The following is a 19,095-nucleotide window of genomic DNA, read 5'->3' as shown; positions in this document are numbered from 1 at the left end:
CACATTTATTTGCCTCCAGGAGGCCACAAGAGGGAGACAAGGGACTGCAAAATGGAAAATAAGCATCCACCAACTTTACAGACAACTTCTCTTTGCTCCTACAACCTCCATCCTTGCACAGTTTGTTATTCTTCTAGGTAACATAGTAACAAATCCAAATTGCTGCTCTCTTTGTAGGCAAGCAAGGCTTTGTTGCAACTGCAATTCTTACTTCTTCTTGAAATGTAGGGACGACAGTACATTCCATCACATCCATGTAGTGTACACAGGTAGGTCCATTGTGGCGGGCAGGCAGGCAGGCAGGCAGGCAGGCGGGCGGGCGGGCGGGCGGGCGGCTTTAATGGCTGTTTGCTGTTCCCCTACTCCACTCCGCTATTTGACTGTGGTGCTGCATCAATCAGTGGCTGGCTCAGGTGCAGCTCTTTAACCTACCTAGGAGGGAGGGCGGAGAGAAGACAAGGAAGGTGAATGAGCTGTTCCAATGTGAAATGCCGGAAACACAGAAACACAGAAGACACACACACAACAAGAGGTGGCAATGTATTAATTAATTGCATTTAATAAATGAGCTCATTATCACACATGACTGTACAAATGCATTGTCCAACAGGTGTTGAAATAATGGGATTAAAAGGGGAGATCCCATCAGAAAGACAAAAACAATAGCAAACACAAATAGCACTTTTGGAATCTGATTTTAGTCAACACATAAGGGAAGGGTGCACCGGTCCTGGAAATACTGCAATACCAGGTCAATGCGTGGAGTGGACAGAGCAAGCTCTATTTCCATCTCCCTGTTCTAAAAATCCATTTAATATATGGTCCCCAGATAGGGGACGTATCAGATATTAAACTGATAAGAACAGATACTACACTTGATCTTAGCCAAAAGGCCGAGAAGCGATAACCCGAGCGGCCCTTGCCTTGCCCGAGCCTGTCCCATACTGCTGTTCACCCCTTGCAGCGATTGATTCAGCCTACTCCTAGGCAATTCCATGGGGCCCTGCAGGCTCACACACATTTACAGCTACTAAGCGGGAGGTGAATAAAGGCCGGAGAGGAAGCTACACAGGATTTGCTTCTTTTGCTTGCACCACAATGCAGTGCTGAAAGAGGAGGAATCTACATAAAAACGCCTTCCTGGCAACGCCCAAATGCCCTCCTGCCATGCAGATAAACACTGGCAGCGGCAGCAAGTGCATGCCCACAGCCACCCCTTGTTCCTTCACACCTTGTATCAGCTTTAATCCAGTCCAGTCCGGTGCTGCCTGCTGAGCAGCACTGACCAACACTGCCTGGGCCCAGGCTTTTATCTCTGAGGCAGGCCCCATTATGATGTCAGAAAGCTGGCTCTGGAATCCTGAGGGCTCCACTATGACACGTGCAAAGTTCCGTCTGAACTTTATATAAGACGGTGCGGCTCAGTCAGTCACTCAGTGTTGCCTGAGAGGGCAACACTGCAACAGCCGGCCGCCAGGCTGTCTTTTTTTTGCACATTTATTTGCCTCCAGGAGGCCACAAGAGGGAGACAAGGGACTGCAAAATGGAAAATAAGCATCCACCAACTTTACAGACAACTTCTCTTTGCTCCTACAACCTCCATCCTTGCACAGTTTGTTATTCTTCTAGGTAACATAGTAACAAATCCAAATTGCTGCTCTCTTTGTAGGCAAGCAAGGCTTTGTTGCAACTGCAATTCTTACTTCTTCTTGAAATGTAGGGACGACAGTACATTCCATCACATCCATGTAGTGTACACAGGTAGGTCCATTGTGGCGGGCAGGCAGGCAGGCAGGCAGGCAGGCGGGCGGGCGGGCGGGCGGGCGGCTTTAATGGCTGTTTGCTGTTCCCCTACTCCACTCCGCTATTTGACTGTGGTGCTGCATCAATCAGTGGCTGGCTCAGGTGCAGCTCTTTAACCTACCTAGGAGGGAGGGCGGAGAGAAGACAAGGAAGGTGAATGAGCTGTTCCAATGTGAAATGCCGGAAACACAGAAACACAGAAGACACACACACAACAAGAGGTGGCAATGTATTAATTAATTGCATTTAATAAATGAGCTCATTATCACACATGACTGTACAAATGCATTGTCCAACAGGTGTTGAAATAATGGGATTAAAAGGGGAGATCCCATCAGAAAGACAAAAACAATAGCAAACACAAATAGCACTTTTGGAATCTGATTTTAGTCAACACATAAGGGAAGGGTGCACCGGTCCTGGAAATACTGCAATACCAGGTCAATGCGTGGAGTGGACAGAGCAAGCTCTATTTCCATCTCCCTGTTCTAAAAATCCATTTAATATATGGTCCCCAGATAGGGGACGTATCAGATATTAAACTGATAAGAACAGATACTACACTTGATCTTAGCCAAAAGGCCGAGAAGCGATAACCCGAGCGGCCCTTGCCTTGCCCGAGCCTGTCCCATACTGCTGTTCACCCCTTGCAGCGATTGATTCAGCCTACTCCTAGGCAATTCCATGGGGCCCTGCAGGCTCACACACATTTACAGCTACTAAGCGGGAGGTGAATAAAGGCCGGAGAGGAAGCTACACAGGATTTGCTTCTTTTGCTTGCACCACAATGCAGTGCTGAAAGAGGAGGAATCTACATAAAAACGCCTTCCTGGCAACGCCCAAATGCCCTCCTGCCATGCAGATAAACACTGGCAGCGGCAGCAAGTGCATGCCCACAGCCACCCCTTGTTCCTTCACACCTTGTATCAGCTTTAATCCAGTCCAGTCCGGTGCTGCCTGCTGAGCAGCACTGACCAACACTGCCTGGGCCCAGGCTTTTATCTCTGAGGCAGGCCCCATTATGATGTCAGAAAGCTGGCTCTGGAATCCTGAGGGCTCCACTATGACACGTGCAAAGTTCCGTCTGAACTTTATATAAGACGGTGCGGCTCAGTCAGTCACTCAGTGTTGCCTGAGAGGGCAACACTGCAACAGCCGGCCGCCAGGCTGTCTTTTTTTTGCACATTTATTTGCCTCCAGGAGGCCACAAGAGGGAGACAAGGGACTGCAAAATGGAAAATAAGCATCCACCAACTTTACAGACAACTTCTCTTTGCTCCTACAACCTCCATCCTTGCACAGTTTGTTATTCTTCTAGGTAACATAGTAACAAATCCAAATTGCTGCTCTCTTTGTAGGCAAGCAAGGCTTTGTTGCAACTGCAATTCTTACTTCTTCTTGAAATGTAGGGACGACAGTACATTCCATCACATCCATGTAGTGTACACAGGTAGGTCCATTGTGGCGGGCAGGCAGGCAGGCAGGCAGGCAGGCGGGCGGGCGGGCGGGCGGGCGGCTTTAATGGCTGTTTGCTGTTCCCCTACTCCACTCCGCTATTTGACTGTGGTGCTGCATCAATCAGTGGCTGGCTCAGGTGCAGCTCTTTAACCTACCTAGGAGGGAGGGCGGAGAGAAGACAAGGAAGGTGAATGAGCTGTTCCAATGTGAAATGCCGGAAACACAGAAACACAGAAGACACACACAACAAGAGGTGGCAATGTATTAATTAATTGCATTTAATAAATGAGCTCATTATCACACATGACTGTACAAATGCATTGTCCAACAGGTGTTGAAATAATGGGATTAAAAGGGGAGATCCCATCAGAAAGACAAAAACAATAGCAAACACAAATAGCACTTTTGGAATCTGATTTTAGTCAACACATAAGGGAAGGGTGCACCGGTCCTGGAAATACTGCAATACCAGGTCAATGCGTGGAGTGGACAGAGCAAGCTCTATTTCCATCTCCCTGTTCTAAAAATCCATTTAATATATGGTCCCCAGATAGGGGACGTATCAGATATTAAACTGATAAGAACAGATACTACACTTGATCTTAGCCAAAAGGCCGAGAAGCGATAACCCGAGCGGCCCTTGCCTTGCCCGAGCCTGTCCCATACTGCTGTTCACCCCTTGCAGCGATTGATTCAGCCTACTCCTAGGCAATTCCATGGGGCCCTGCAGGCTCACACACATTTACAGCTACTAAGCGGGAGGTGAATAAAGGCCGGAGAGGAAGCTACACAGGATTTGCTTCTTTTGCTTGCACCACAATGCAGTGCTGAAAGAGGAGGAATCTACATAAAAACGCCTTCCTGGCAACGCCCAAATGCCCTCCTGCCATGCAGATAAACACTGGCAGCGGCAGCAAGTGCATGCCCACAGCCACCCCTTGTTCCTTCACACCTTGTATCAGCTTTAATCCAGTCCAGTCCGGTGCTGCCTGCTGAGCAGCACTGACCAACACTGCCTGGGCCCAGGCTTTTATCTCTGAGGCAGGCCCCATTATGATGTCAGAAAGCTGGCTCTGGAATCCTGAGGGCTCCACTATGACACGTGCAAAGTTCCGTCTGAACTTTATATAAGACGGTGCGGCTCAGTCAGTCACTCAGTGTTGCCTGAGAGGGCAACACTGCAACAGCCGGCCGCCAGGCTGTCTTTTTTTTGCACATTTATTTGCCTCCAGGAGGCCACAAGAGGGAGACAAGGGACTGCAAAATGGAAAATAAGCATCCACCAACTTTACAGACAACTTCTCTTTGCTCCTACAACCTCCATCCTTGCACAGTTTGTTATTCTTCTAGGTAACATAGTAACAAATCCAAATTGCTGCTCTCTTTGTAGGCAAGCAAGGCTTTGTTGCAACTGCAATTCTTACTTCTTCTTGAAATGTAGGGACGACAGTACATTCCATCACATCCATGTAGTGTACACAGGTAGGTCCATTGTGGCGGGCAGGCAGGCAGGCAGGCAGGCAGGCGGGCGGGCGGGCGGGCGGGCGGCTTTAATGGCTGTTTGCTGTTCCCCTACTCCACTCCGCTATTTGACTGTGGTGCTGCATCAATCAGTGGCTGGCTCAGGTGCAGCTCTTTAACCTACCTAGGAGGGAGGGCGGAGAGAAGACAAGGAAGGTGAATGAGCTGTTCCAATGTGAAATGCCGGAAACACAGAAACACAGAAGACACACACACAACAAGAGGTGGCAATGTATTAATTAATTGCATTTAATAAATGAGCTCATTATCACACATGACTGTACAAATGCATTGTCCAACAGGTGTTGAAATAATGGGATTAAAAGGGGAGATCCCATCAGAAAGACAAAAACAATAGCAAACACAAATAGCACTTTTGGAATCTGATTTTAGTCAACACATAAGGGAAGGGTGCACCGGTCCTGGAAATACTGCAATACCAGGTCAATGCGTGGAGTGGACAGAGCAAGCTCTATTTCCATCTCCCTGTTCTAAAAATCCATTTAATATATGGTCCCCAGATAGGGGACGTATCAGATATTAAACTGATAAGAACAGATACTACACTTGATCTTAGCCAAAAGGCCGAGAAGCGATAACCCGAGCGGCCCTTGCCTTGCCCGAGCCTGTCCCATACTGCTGTTCACCCCTTGCAGCGATTGATTCAGCCTACTCCTAGGCAATTCCATGGGGCCCTGCAGGCTCACACACATTTACAGCTACTAAGCGGGAGGTGAATAAAGGCCGGAGAGGAAGCTACACAGGATTTGCTTCTTTTGCTTGCACCACAATGCAGTGCTGAAAGAGGAGGAATCTACATAAAAACGCCTTCCTGGCAACGCCCAAATGCCCTCCTGCCATGCAGATAAACACTGGCAGCGGCAGCAAGTGCATGCCCACAGCCACCCCTTGTTCCTTCACACCTTGTATCAGCTTTAATCCAGTCCAGTCCGGTGCTGCCTGCTGAGCAGCACTGACCAACACTGCCTGGGCCCAGGCTTTTATCTCTGAGGCAGGCCCCATTATGATGTCAGAAAGCTGGCTCTGGAATCCTGAGGGCTCCACTATGACACGTGCAAAGTTCCGTCTGAACTTTATATAAGACGGTGCGGCTCAGTCAGTCACTCAGTGTTGCCTGAGAGGGCAACACTGCAACAGCCGGCCGCCAGGCTGTCTTTTTTTTGCACATTTATTTGCCTCCAGGAGGCCACAAGAGGGAGACAAGGGACTGCAAAATGGAAAATAAGCATCCACCAACTTTACAGACAACTTCTCTTTGCTCCTACAACCTCCATCCTTGCACAGTTTGTTATTCTTCTAGGTAACATAGTAACAAATCCAAATTGCTGCTCTCTTTGTAGGCAAGCAAGGCTTTGTTGCAACTGCAATTCTTACTTCTTCTTGAAATGTAGGGACGACAGTACATTCCATCACATCCATGTAGTGTACACAGGTAGGTCCATTGTGGCGGGCAGGCAGGCAGGCAGGCAGGCAGGCGGGCGGGCGGGCGGGCGGGCGGCTTTAATGGCTGTTTGCTGTTCCCCTACTCCACTCCGCTATTTGACTGTGGTGCTGCATCAATCAGTGGCTGGCTCAGGTGCAGCTCTTTAACCTACCTAGGAGGGAGGGCGGAGAGAAGACAAGGAAGGTGAATGAGCTGTTCCAATGTGAAATGCCGGAAACACAGAAACACAGAAGACACACACACAACAAGAGGTGGCAATGTATTAATTAATTGCATTTAATAAATGAGCTCATTATCACACATGACTGTACAAATGCATTGTCCAACAGGTGTTGAAATAATGGGATTAAAAGGGGAGATCCCATCAGAAAGACAAAAACAATAGCAAACACAAATAGCACTTTTGGAATCTGATTTTAGTCAACACATAAGGGAAGGGTGCACCGGTCCTGGAAATACTGCAATACCAGGTCAATGCGTGGAGTGGACAGAGCAAGCTCTATTTCCATCTCCCTGTTCTAAAAATCCATTTAATATATGGTCCCCAGATAGGGGACGTATCAGATATTAAACTGATAAGAACAGATACTACACTTGATCTTAGCCAAAAGGCCGAGAAGCGATAACCCGAGCGGCCCTTGCCTTGCCCGAGCCTGTCCCATACTGCTGTTCACCCCTTGCAGCGATTGATTCAGCCTACTCCTAGGCAATTCCATGGGGCCCTGCAGGCTCACACACATTTACAGCTACTAAGCGGGAGGTGAATAAAGGCCGGAGAGGAAGCTACACAGGATTTGCTTCTTTTGCTTGCACCACAATGCAGTGCTGAAAGAGGAGGAATCTACATAAAAACGCCTTCCTGGCAACGCCCAAATGCCCTCCTGCCATGCAGATAAACACTGGCAGCGGCAGCAAGTGCATGCCCACAGCCACCCCTTGTTCCTTCACACCTTGTATCAGCTTTAATCCAGTCCAGTCCGGTGCTGCCTGCTGAGCAGCACTGACCAACACTGCCTGGGCCCAGGCTTTTATCTCTGAGGCAGGCCCCATTATGATGTCAGAAAGCTGGCTCTGGAATCCTGAGGGCTCCACTATGACACGTGCAAAGTTCCGTCTGAACTTTATATAAGACGGTGCGGCTCAGTCAGTCACTCAGTGTTGCCTGAGAGGGCAACACTGCAACAGCCGGCCGCCAGGCTGTCTTTTTTTTGCACATTTATTTGCCTCCAGGAGGCCACAAGAGGGAGACAAGGGACTGCAAAATGGAAAATAAGCATCCACCAACTTTACAGACAACTTCTCTTTGCTCCTACAACCTCCATCCTTGCACAGTTTGTTATTCTTCTAGGTAACATAGTAACAAATCCAAATTGCTGCTCTCTTTGTAGGCAAGCAAGGCTTTGTTGCAACTGCAATTCTTACTTCTTCTTGAAATGTAGGGACGACAGTACATTCCATCACATCCATGTAGTGTACACAGGTAGGTCCATTGTGGCGGGCAGGCAGGCAGGCAGGCAGGCAGGCGGGCGGGCGGGCGGCTTTAATGGCTGTTTGCTGTTCCCCTACTCCACTCCGCTATTTGACTGTGGTGCTGCATCAATCAGTGGCTGGCTCAGGTGCAGCTCTTTAACCTACCTAGGAGGGAGGGCGGAGAGAAGACAAGGAAGGTGAATGAGCTGTTCCAATGTGAAATGCCGGAAACACAGAAACACAGAAGACACACACACAACAAGAGGTGGCAATGTATTAATTAATTGCATTTAATAAATGAGCTCATTATCACACATGACTGTACAAATGCATTGTCCAACAGGTGTTGAAATAATGGGATTAAAAGGGGAGATCCCATCAGAAAGACAAAAACAATAGCAAACACAAATAGCACTTTTGGAATCTGATTTTAGTCAACACATAAGGGAAGGGTGCACCGGTCCTGGAAATACTGCAATACCAGGTCAATGCGTGGAGTGGACAGAGCAAGCTCTATTTCCATCTCCCTGTTCTAAAAATCCATTTAATATATGGTCCCCAGATAGGGGACGTATCAGATATTAAACTGATAAGAACAGATACTACACTTGATCTTAGCCAAAAGGCCGAGAAGCGATAACCCGAGCGGCCCTTGCCTTGCCCGAGCCTGTCCCATACTGCTGTTCACCCCTTGCAGCGATTGATTCAGCCTACTCCTAGGCAATTCCATGGGGCCCTGCAGGCTCACACACATTTACAGCTACTAAGCGGGAGGTGAATAAAGGCCGGAGAGGAAGCTACACAGGATTTGCTTCTTTTGCTTGCACCACAATGCAGTGCTGAAAGAGGAGGAATCTACATAAAAACGCCTTCCTGGCAACGCCCAAATGCCCTCCTGCCATGCAGATAAACACTGGCAGCGGCAGCAAGTGCATGCCCACAGCCACCCCTTGTTCCTTCACACCTTGTATCAGCTTTAATCCAGTCCAGTCCGGTGCTGCCTGCTGAGCAGCACTGACCAACACTGCCTGGGCCCAGGCTTTTATCTCTGAGGCAGGCCCCATTATGATGTCAGAAAGCTGGCTCTGGAATCCTGAGGGCTCCACTATGACACGTGCAAAGTTCCGTCTGAACTTTATATAAGACGGTGCGGCTCAGTCAGTCACTCAGTGTTGCCTGAGAGGGCAACACTGCAACAGCCGGCCGCCAGGCTGTCTTTTTTTTGCACATTTATTTGCCTCCAGGAGGCCACAAGAGGGAGACAAGGGACTGCAAAATGGAAAATAAGCATCCACCAACTTTACAGACAACTTCTCTTTGCTCCTACAACCTCCATCCTTGCACAGTTTGTTATTCTTCTAGGTAACATAGTAACAAATCCAAATTGCTGCTCTCTTTGTAGGCAAGCAAGGCTTTGTTGCAACTGCAATTCTTACTTCTTCTTGAAATGTAGGGACGACAGTACATTCCATCACATCCATGTAGTGTACACAGGTAGGTCCATTGTGGCGGGCAGGCAGGCAGGCAGGCAGGCAGGCGGGCGGGCGGGCGGGCGGGCGGCTTTAATGGCTGTTTGCTGTTCCCCTACTCCACTCCGCTATTTGACTGTGGTGCTGCATCAATCAGTGGCTGGCTCAGGTGCAGCTCTTTAACCTACCTAGGAGGGAGGGCGGAGAGAAGACAAGGAAGGTGAATGAGCTGTTCCAATGTGAAATGCCGGAAACACAGAAACACAGAAGACACACACACAACAAGAGGTGGCAATGTATTAATTAATTGCATTTAATAAATGAGCTCATTATCACACATGACTGTACAAATGCATTGTCCAACAGGTGTTGAAATAATGGGATTAAAAGGGGAGATCCCATCAGAAAGACAAAAACAATAGCAAACACAAATAGCACTTTTGGAATCTGATTTTAGTCAACACATAAGGGAAGGGTGCACCGGTCCTGGAAATACTGCAATACCAGGTCAATGCGTGGAGTGGACAGAGCAAGCTCTATTTCCATCTCCCTGTTCTAAAAATCCATTTAATATATGGTCCCCAGATAGGGGACGTATCAGATATTAAACTGATAAGAACAGATACTACACTTGATCTTAGCCAAAAGGCCGAGAAGCGATAACCCGAGCGGCCCTTGCCTTGCCCGAGCCTGTCCCATACTGCTGTTCACCCCTTGCAGCGATTGATTCAGCCTACTCCTAGGCAATTCCATGGGGCCCTGCAGGCTCACACACATTTACAGCTACTAAGCGGGAGGTGAATAAAGGCCGGAGAGGAAGCTACACAGGATTTGCTTCTTTTGCTTGCACCACAATGCAGTGCTGAAAGAGGAGGAATCTACATAAAAACGCCTTCCTGGCAACGCCCAAATGCCCTCCTGCCATGCAGATAAACACTGGCAGCGGCAGCAAGTGCATGCCCACAGCCACCCCTTGTTCCTTCACACCTTGTATCAGCTTTAATCCAGTCCAGTCCGGTGCTGCCTGCTGAGCAGCACTGACCAACACTGCCTGGGCCCAGGCTTTTATCTCTGAGGCAGGCCCCATTATGATGTCAGAAAGCTGGCTCTGGAATCCTGAGGGCTCCACTATGACACGTGCAAAGTTCCGTCTGAACTTTATATAAGACGGTGCGGCTCAGTCAGTCACTCAGTGTTGCCTGAGAGGGCAACACTGCAACAGCCGGCCGCCAGGCTGTCTTTTTTTTGCACATTTATTTGCCTCCAGGAGGCCACAAGAGGGAGACAAGGGACTGCAAAATGGAAAATAAGCATCCACCAACTTTACAGACAACTTCTCTTTGCTCCTACAACCTCCATCCTTGCACAGTTTGTTATTCTTCTAGGTAACATAGTAACAAATCCAAATTGCTGCTCTCTTTGTAGGCAAGCAAGGCTTTGTTGCAACTGCAATTCTTACTTCTTCTTGAAATGTAGGGACGACAGTACATTCCATCACATCCATGTAGTGTACACAGGTAGGTCCATTGTGGCGGGCAGGCAGGCAGGCAGGCAGGCAGGCGGGCGGGCGGGCGGGCGGGCGGCTTTAATGGCTGTTTGCTGTTCCCCTACTCCACTCCGCTATTTGACTGTGGTGCTGCATCAATCAGTGGCTGGCTCAGGTGCAGCTCTTTAACCTACCTAGGAGGGAGGGCGGAGAGAAGACAAGGAAGGTGAATGAGCTGTTCCAATGTGAAATGCCGGAAACACAGAAACACAGAAGACACACACACAACAAGAGGTGGCAATGTATTAATTAATTGCATTTAATAAATGAGCTCATTATCACACATGACTGTACAAATGCATTGTCCAACAGGTGTTGAAATAATGGGATTAAAAGGGGAGATCCCATCAGAAAGACAAAAACAATAGCAAACACAAATAGCACTTTTGGAATCTGATTTTAGTCAACACATAAGGGAAGGGTGCACCGGTCCTGGAAATACTGCAATACCAGGTCAATGCGTGGAGTGGACAGAGCAAGCTCTATTTCCATCTCCCTGTTCTAAAAATCCATTTAATATATGGTCCCCAGATAGGGGACGTATCAGATATTAAACTGATAAGAACAGATACTACACTTGATCTTAGCCAAAAGGCCGAGAAGCGATAACCCGAGCGGCCCTTGCCTTGCCCGAGCCTGTCCCATACTGCTGTTCACCCCTTGCAGCGATTGATTCAGCCTACTCCTAGGCAATTCCATGGGGCCCTGCAGGCTCACACACATTTACAGCTACTAAGCGGGAGGTGAATAAAGGCCGGAGAGGAAGCTACACAGGATTTGCTTCTTTTGCTTGCACCACAATGCAGTGCTGAAAGAGGAGGAATCTACATAAAAACGCCTTCCTGGCAACGCCCAAATGCCCTCCTGCCATGCAGATAAACACTGGCAGCGGCAGCAAGTGCATGCCCACAGCCACCCCTTGTTCCTTCACACCTTGTATCAGCTTTAATCCAGTCCAGTCCGGTGCTGCCTGCTGAGCAGCACTGACCAACACTGCCTGGGCCCAGGCTTTTATCTCTGAGGCAGGCCCCATTATGATGTCAGAAAGCTGGCTCTGGAATCCTGAGGGCTCCACTATGACACGTGCAAAGTTCCGTCTGAACTTTATATAAGACGGTGCGGCTCAGTCAGTCACTCAGTGTTGCCTGAGAGGGCAACACTGCAACAGCCGGCCGCCAGGCTGTCTTTTTTTTGCACATTTATTTGCCTCCAGGAGGCCACAAGAGGGAGACAAGGGACTGCAAAATGGAAAATAAGCATCCACCAACTTTACAGACAACTTCTCTTTGCTCCTACAACCTCCATCCTTGCACAGTTTGTTATTCTTCTAGGTAACATAGTAACAAATCCAAATTGCTGCTCTCTTTGTAGGCAAGCAAGGCTTTGTTGCAACTGCAATTCTTACTTCTTCTTGAAATGTAGGGACGACAGTACATTCCATCACATCCATGTAGTGTACACAGGTAGGTCCATTGTGGCGGGCAGGCAGGCAGGCAGGCAGGCAGGCGGGCGGGCGGGCGGGCGGGCGGCTTTAATGGCTGTTTGCTGTTCCCCTACTCCACTCCGCTATTTGACTGTGGTGCTGCATCAATCAGTGGCTGGCTCAGGTGCAGCTCTTTAACCTACCTAGGAGGGAGGGCGGAGAGAAGACAAGGAAGGTGAATGAGCTGTTCCAATGTGAAATGCCGGAAACACAGAAACACAGAAGACACACACACAACAAGAGGTGGCAATGTATTAATTAATTGCATTTAATAAATGAGCTCATTATCACACATGACTGTACAAATGCATTGTCCAACAGGTGTTGAAATAATGGGATTAAAAGGGGAGATCCCATCAGAAAGACAAAAACAATAGCAAACACAAATAGCACTTTTGGAATCTGATTTTAGTCAACACATAAGGGAAGGGTGCACCGGTCCTGGAAATACTGCAATACCAGGTCAATGCGTGGAGTGGACAGAGCAAGCTCTATTTCCATCTCCCTGTTCTAAAAATCCATTTAATATATGGTCCCCAGATAGGGGACGTATCAGATATTAAACTGATAAGAACAGATACTACACTTGATCTTAGCCAAAAGGCCGAGAAGCGATAACCCGAGCGGCCCTTGCCTTGCCCGAGCCTGTCCCATACTGCTGTTCACCCCTTGCAGCGATTGATTCAGCCTACTCCTAGGCAATTCCATGGGGCCCTGCAGGCTCACACACATTTACAGCTACTAAGCGGGAGGTGAATAAAGGCCGGAGAGGAAGCTACACAGGATTTGCTTCTTTTGCTTGCACCACAATGCAGTGCTGAAAGAGGAGGAATCTACATAAAAACGCCTTCCTGGCAACGCCCAAATGCCCTCCTGCCATGCAGATAAACACTGGCAGCGGCAGCAAGTGCATGCCCACAGCCACCCCTTGTTCCTTCACACCTTGTATCAGCTTTAATCCAGTCCAGTCCGGTGCTGCCTGCTGAGCAGCACTGACCAACACTGCCTGGGCCCAGGCTTTTATCTCTGAGGCAGGCCCCATTATGATGTCAGAAAGCTGGCTCTGGAATCCTGAGGGCTCCACTATGACACGTGCAAAGTTCCGTCTGAACTTTATATAAGACGGTGCGGCTCAGTCAGTCACTCAGTGTTGCCTGAGAGGGCAACACTGCAACAGCCGGCCGCCAGGCTGTCTTTTTTTTGCACATTTATTTGCCTCCAGGAGGCCACAAGAGGGAGACAAGGGACTGCAAAATGGAAAATAAGCATCCACCAACTTTACAGACAACTTCTCTTTGCTCCTACAACCTCCATCCTTGCACAGTTTGTTATTCTTCTAGGTAACATAGTAACAAATCCAAATTGCTGCTCTCTTTGTAGGCAAGCAAGGCTTTGTTGCAACTGCAATTCTTACTTCTTCTTGAAATGTAGGGACGACAGTACATTCCATCACATCCATGTAGTGTACACAGGTAGGTCCATTGTGGCGGGCAGGCAGGCAGGCAGGCAGGCAGGCGGGCGGGCGGGCGGGCGGGCGGCTTTAATGGCTGTTTGCTGTTCCCCTACTCCACTCCGCTATTTGACTGTGGTGCTGCATCAATCAGTGGCTGGCTCAGGTGCAGCTCTTTAACCTACCTAGGAGGGAGGGCGGAGAGAAGACAAGGAAGGTGAATGAGCTGTTCCAATGTGAAATGCCGGAAACACAGAAACACAGAAGACACACACACAACAAGAGGTGGCAATGTATTAATTAATTGCATTTAATAAATGAGCTCATTATCACACATGACTGTACAAATGCATTGTCCAACAGGTGTTGAAATAATGGGATTAAAAGGGGAGATCCCATCAGAAAGACAAAAACAATAGCAAACACAAATAGCACTTTTGGAATCTGATTTTAGTCAACACATAAGGGAAGGGTGCACCGGTCCTGGAAATACTGCAATACCAGGTCAATGCGTGGAGTGGACAGAGCAAGCTCTATTTCCATCTCCCTGTTCTAAAAATCCATTTAATATATGGTCCCCAGATAGGGGACGTATCAGATATTAAACTGATAAGAACAGATACTACACTTGATCTTAGCCAAAAGGCCGAGAAGCGATAACCCGAGCGGCCCTTGCCTTGCCCGAGCCTGTCCCATACTGCTGTTCACCCCTTGCAGCGATTGATTCAGCCTACTCCTAGGCAATTCCATGGGGCCCTGCAGGCTCACACACATTTACAGCTACTAAGCGGGAGGTGAATAAAGGCCGGAGAGGAAGCTACACAGGATTTGCTTCTTTTGCTTGCACCACAATGCAGTGCTGAAAGAGGAGGAATCTACATAAAAACGCCTTCCTGGCAACGCCCAAATGCCCTCCTGCCATGCAGATAAACACTGGCAGCGGCAGCAAGTGCATGCCCACAGCCACCCCTTGTTCCTTCACACCTTGTATCAGCTTTAATCCAGTCCAGTCCGGTGCTGCCTGCTGAGCAGCACTGACCAACACTGCCTGGGCCCAGGCTTTTATCTCTGAGGCAGGCCCCATTATGATGTCAGAAAGCTGGCTCTGGAATCCTGAGGGCTCCACTATGACACGTGCAAAGTTCCGTCTGAACTTTATATAAGACGGTGCGGCTCAGTCAGTCACTCAGTGTTGCCTGAGAGGGCAACACTGCAACAGCCGGCCGCCAGGCTGTCTTTTTTTTGCACATTTATTTGCCTCCAGGAGGCCACAAGAGGGAGACAAGGGACTGCAAAATGGAAAATAAGCATCCACCAACTTTACAGACAACTTCTCTTTGCTCCTACAACCTCCATCCTTGCACAGTTTGTTATTCTTCTAGGTAACATAGTAACAAATCCAAATTGCTGCTCTCTTTGTAGGCAAGCAAGGCTTTGTTGCAACTGCAATTCTTACTTCTTCTTGAAATGTAGGGACGACAGTACATTCCATCACATCCATGTAGTGTACACAGGTAGGTCCATTGTGGCGGGCAGGCAGGCAGGCAGGCAGGCAGGCGGGCGGGCGGGCGGGCGGGCGGCTTTAATGGCTGTTTGCTGTTCCCCTACTCCACTCCGCTATTTGACTGTGGTGCTGCATCAATCAGTGGCTGGCTCAGGTGCAGCTCTTTAACCTACCTAGGAGGGAGGGCGGAGAGAAGACAAGGAAGGTGAATGAGCTGTTCCAATGTGAAATGCCGGAAACACAGAAACACAGAAGACACACACACAACAAGAGGTGGCAATGTATTAATTAATTGCATTTAATAAATGAGCTCATTATCACACATGACTGTACAAATGCATTGTCCAACAGGTGTTGAAATAATGGGATTAAAAGGGGAGATCCCATCAGAAAGACAAAAACAATAGCAAACACAAATAGCACTTTTGGAATCTGATTTTAGTCAACACATAAGGGAAGGGTGCACCGGTCCTGGAAATACTGCAATACCAGGTCAATGCGTGGAGTGGACAGAGCAAGCTCTATTTCCATCTCCCTGTTCTAAAAATCCATTTAATATATGGTCCCCAGATAGGGGACGTATCAGATATTAAACTGATAAGAACAGATACTACACTTGATCTTAGCCAAAAGGCCGAGAAGCGATAACCCGAGCGGCCCTTGCCTTGCCCGAGCCTGTCCCATACTGCTGTTCACCCCTTGCAGCGATTGATTCAGCCTACTCCTAGGCAATTCCATGGGGCCCTGCAGGCTCACACACATTTACAGCTACTAAGCGGGAGGTGAATAAAGGCCGGAGAGGAAGCTACACAGGATTTGCTTCTTTTGCTTGCACCACAATGCAGTGCTGAAAGAGGAGGAATCTACATAAAAACGCCTTCCTGGCAACGCCCAAATGCCCTCCTGCCATGCAGATAAACACTGGCAGCGGCAGCAAGTGCATGCCCACAGCCACCCCTTGTTCCTTCACACCTTGTATCAGCTTTAATCCAGTCCAGTCCGGTGCTGCCTGCTGAGCAGCACTGACCAACACTGCCTGGGCCCAGGCTTTTATCTCTGAGGCAGGCCCCATTATGATGTCAGAAAGCTGGCTCTGGAATCCTGAGGGCTCCACTATGACACGTGCAAAGTTCCGTCTGAACTTTATATAAGACGGTGCGGCTCAGTCAGTCACTCAGTGTTGCCTGAGAGGGCAACACTGCAACAGCCGGCCGCCAGGCTGTCTTTTTTTTGCACATTTATTTGCCTCCAGGAGGCCACAAGAGGGAGACAAGGGACTGCAAAATGGAAAATAAGCATCCACCAACTTTACAGACAACTTCTCTTTGCTCCTACAACCTCCATCCTTGCACAGTTTGTTATTCTTCTAGGTAACATAGTAACAAATCCAAATTGCTGCTCTCTTTGTAGGCAAGCAAGGCTTTGTTGCAACTGCAATTCTTACTTCTTCTTGAAATGTAGGGACGACAGTACATTCCATCACATCCATGTAGTGTACACAGGTAGGTCCATTGTGGCGGGCAGGCAGGCAGGCAGGCAGGCAGGCGGGCGGGCGGGCGGGCGGGCGGCTTTAATGGCTGTTTGCTGTTCCCCTACTCCACTCCGCTATTTGACTGTGGTGCTGCATCAATCAGTGGCTGGCTCAGGTGCAGCTCTTTAACCTACCTAGGAGGGAGGGCGGAGAGAAGACAAGGAAGGTGAATGAGCTGTTCCAATGTGAAATGCCGGAAACACAGAAACACAGAAGACACACACACAACAAGAGGTGGCAATGTATTAATTAATTGCATTTAATAAATGAGCTCATTATCACACATGACTGTACAAATGCATTGTCCAACAGGTGTTGAAATAATGGGATTAAAAGGGGAGATCCCATCAGAAAGACAAAAACAATAGCAAACACAAATAGCACTTTTGGAATCTGATTTTAGTCAACACATAAGGGAAGGGTGCACCGGTCCTGGAAATACTGCAATACCAGGTCAATGCGTGGAGTGGACAGAGCAAGCTCTATTTCCATCTCCCTGTTCTAAAAATCCATTTAATATATGGTCCCCAGATAGGGGACGTATCAGATATTAAACTGATAAGAACAGATACTACACTTGATCTTAGCCAAAAGGCCGAGAAGCGATAACCCGAGCGGCCCTTGCCTTGCCCGAGCCTGTCCCATACTGCTGTTCACCCCTTGCAGCGATTGATTCAGCCTACTCCTAGGCAATTCCATGGGGCCCTGCAGGCTCACACACATTTACAGCTACTAAGCGGGAGGTGAATAAAGGCCGGAGAGGAAGCTACACAGGATTTGCTTCTTTTGCTTGCACCACAATGCAGTGCTGAAAGAGGAGGAATCTACATAAAAACGCCTTCCTGGCAACGCCCAAATGCCCTCCTGCCATGCAGATAAACACTGGCAGCGGCAGCAAGTGCATGCCCACAGCCACCCCTTGTTCCTTCACACCTTGTATCAGCTTTAATCCAGTCCAGTCCGGTGCTGCCTGCTGAGCAGCACTGACCAACACTGCCTGGGCCCAGGCTTTTATCTCTGAGGCAGGCCCCATTATGATGTCAGAAAGCTGGCTCTGGAATCCTGAGGGCTCCACTATGACACGTGCAAAGTTCCGTCTGAACTTTATATAAGACGGTGCGGCTCAGTCAGTCACTCAGTGTTGCCTGAGAGGGCAACACTGCAACAGCCGGCCGCCAGGCTGTCTTTTTTTTGCACATTTATTTGCCTCCAGGAGGCCACAAGAGGGAGACAAGGGACTGCAAAATGGAAAATAAGCATCCACCAACTTTACAGACAACTTCTCTTTGCTCCTACAACCTCCATCCTTGCACAGTTTGTTATTCTTCTAGGTAACATAGTAACAAATCCAAATTGCTGCTCTCTTTGTAGGCAAGCAAGGCTTTGTTGCAACTGCAATTCTTACTTCTTCTTGAAATGTAGGGACGACAGTACATTCCATCACATCCATGTAGTGTACACAGGTAGGTCCATTGTGGCGGGCAGGCAGGCAGGCAGGCAGGCAGGCGGGCGGGCGGGCGGGCGGGCGGCTTTAATGGCTGTTTGCTGTTCCCCTACTCCACTCCGCTATTTGACTGTGGTGCTGCATCAATCAGTGGCTGGCTCAGGTGCAGCTCTTTAACCTACCTAGGAGGGAGGGCGGAGAGAAGACAAGGAAGGTGAATGAGCTGTTCCAATGTGAAATGCCGGAAACACAGAAACACAGAAGACACACACACAACAAGAGGTGGCAATGTATTAATTAATTGCATTTAATAAATGAGCTCATTATCACACATGACTGTACAAATGCATTGTCCAACAGGTGTTGAAATAATGGGATTAAAAGGGGAGATCCCATCAGAAAGACAAAAACAATAGCAAACACAAATAGCACTTTTGGAATCTGATTTTAGTCAACACATAAGGGAAGGGTGCACCGGTCCTGGAAATACTGCAATACCAGGTCAATGCGTGGAGTGGACAGAGCAAGCTCTATTTCCATCTCCCTGTTCTAAAAATCCATTTAATATATGGTCCCCAGATAGGGGACGTATCAGATATTAAACTGATAAGAACAGATACTACACTTGATCTTAGCCAAAAGGCCGAGAAGCGATAACCCGAGCGGCCCTTGCCTTGCCCGAGCCTGTCCCATACTGCTGTTCACCCCTTGCAGCGATTGATTCAGCCTACTCCTAGGCAATTCCATGGGGCCCTGCAGGCTCACACACATTTACAGCTACTAAGCGGGAGGTGAATAAAGGCCGGAGAGGAAGCTACACAGGATTTGCTTCTTTTGCTTGCACCACAATGCAGTGCTGAAAGAGGAGGAATCTACATAAAAACGCCTTCCTGGCAACGCCCAAATGCCCTCCTGCCATGCAGATAAACACTGGCAGCGGCAGCAAGTGCA

At 48.6% G+C, this 19,095-nt stretch overlaps 13 non-coding genes across 13 annotated transcripts; all 13 read right to left on the bottom strand.

Annotated features, from left to right (window-relative positions):
* Nucleotides 1–714: 714 nt before the first annotated feature.
* Nucleotides 715–905, bottom strand: LOC142688200 (U2 spliceosomal RNA). Its single transcript, XR_012857350.1, has one exon. It is a non-coding gene; the product is annotated as a U2 spliceosomal RNA (small nuclear RNA).
* Nucleotides 906–2,206: 1,301 nt separating this feature from the next.
* On the bottom strand, nt 2,207–2,397 carry LOC142688199 (U2 spliceosomal RNA). The gene has a single exon (XR_012857349.1). It is a non-coding gene; the product is annotated as a U2 spliceosomal RNA (small nuclear RNA).
* Nucleotides 2,398–3,696: 1,299 nt separating this feature from the next.
* On the bottom strand, nt 3,697–3,887 carry LOC142688197 (U2 spliceosomal RNA). Its single transcript, XR_012857347.1, has one exon. It is a non-coding gene; the product is annotated as a U2 spliceosomal RNA (small nuclear RNA).
* Nucleotides 3,888–5,188: 1,301 nt separating this feature from the next.
* On the bottom strand, nt 5,189–5,379 carry LOC142688196 (U2 spliceosomal RNA). The gene has a single exon (XR_012857346.1). It is a non-coding gene; the product is annotated as a U2 spliceosomal RNA (small nuclear RNA).
* Nucleotides 5,380–6,680: 1,301 nt separating this feature from the next.
* LOC142688194 (U2 spliceosomal RNA) lies at nt 6,681–6,871 on the bottom strand. The gene has a single exon (XR_012857345.1). It is a non-coding gene; the product is annotated as a U2 spliceosomal RNA (small nuclear RNA).
* A 1,293-nt stretch (nt 6,872–8,164) lies between these two features.
* LOC142688193 (U2 spliceosomal RNA) lies at nt 8,165–8,355 on the bottom strand. The gene has a single exon (XR_012857344.1). It is a non-coding gene; the product is annotated as a U2 spliceosomal RNA (small nuclear RNA).
* Nucleotides 8,356–9,656: 1,301 nt separating this feature from the next.
* LOC142688192 (U2 spliceosomal RNA) lies at nt 9,657–9,847 on the bottom strand. The gene has a single exon (XR_012857343.1). It is a non-coding gene; the product is annotated as a U2 spliceosomal RNA (small nuclear RNA).
* A 1,301-nt stretch (nt 9,848–11,148) lies between these two features.
* On the bottom strand, nt 11,149–11,339 carry LOC142688191 (U2 spliceosomal RNA). Its single transcript, XR_012857342.1, has one exon. It is a non-coding gene; the product is annotated as a U2 spliceosomal RNA (small nuclear RNA).
* Nucleotides 11,340–12,640: 1,301 nt separating this feature from the next.
* LOC142688190 (U2 spliceosomal RNA) lies at nt 12,641–12,831 on the bottom strand. The gene has a single exon (XR_012857341.1). It is a non-coding gene; the product is annotated as a U2 spliceosomal RNA (small nuclear RNA).
* Nucleotides 12,832–14,132: 1,301 nt separating this feature from the next.
* On the bottom strand, nt 14,133–14,323 carry LOC142688189 (U2 spliceosomal RNA). Its single transcript, XR_012857340.1, has one exon. It is a non-coding gene; the product is annotated as a U2 spliceosomal RNA (small nuclear RNA).
* Nucleotides 14,324–15,624: 1,301 nt separating this feature from the next.
* On the bottom strand, nt 15,625–15,815 carry LOC142688188 (U2 spliceosomal RNA). The gene has a single exon (XR_012857339.1). It is a non-coding gene; the product is annotated as a U2 spliceosomal RNA (small nuclear RNA).
* A 1,301-nt stretch (nt 15,816–17,116) lies between these two features.
* LOC142688187 (U2 spliceosomal RNA) lies at nt 17,117–17,307 on the bottom strand. The gene has a single exon (XR_012857338.1). It is a non-coding gene; the product is annotated as a U2 spliceosomal RNA (small nuclear RNA).
* A 1,301-nt stretch (nt 17,308–18,608) lies between these two features.
* Nucleotides 18,609–18,799, bottom strand: LOC142688185 (U2 spliceosomal RNA). The gene has a single exon (XR_012857336.1). It is a non-coding gene; the product is annotated as a U2 spliceosomal RNA (small nuclear RNA).
* Between the last annotated feature and the right edge of the window lie 296 nt (nt 18,800–19,095).

Source organism: Rhinoderma darwinii, assembly GCF_050947455.1.
Source record: "Rhinoderma darwinii isolate aRhiDar2 chromosome 5 unlocalized genomic scaffold, aRhiDar2.hap1 SUPER_5_unloc_25, whole genome shotgun sequence".
Taxonomy (NCBI): domain Eukaryota; kingdom Metazoa; phylum Chordata; class Amphibia; order Anura; family Rhinodermatidae; genus Rhinoderma; species Rhinoderma darwinii.
This window is presented reverse-complemented; position numbering and strand designations above follow the sequence as displayed.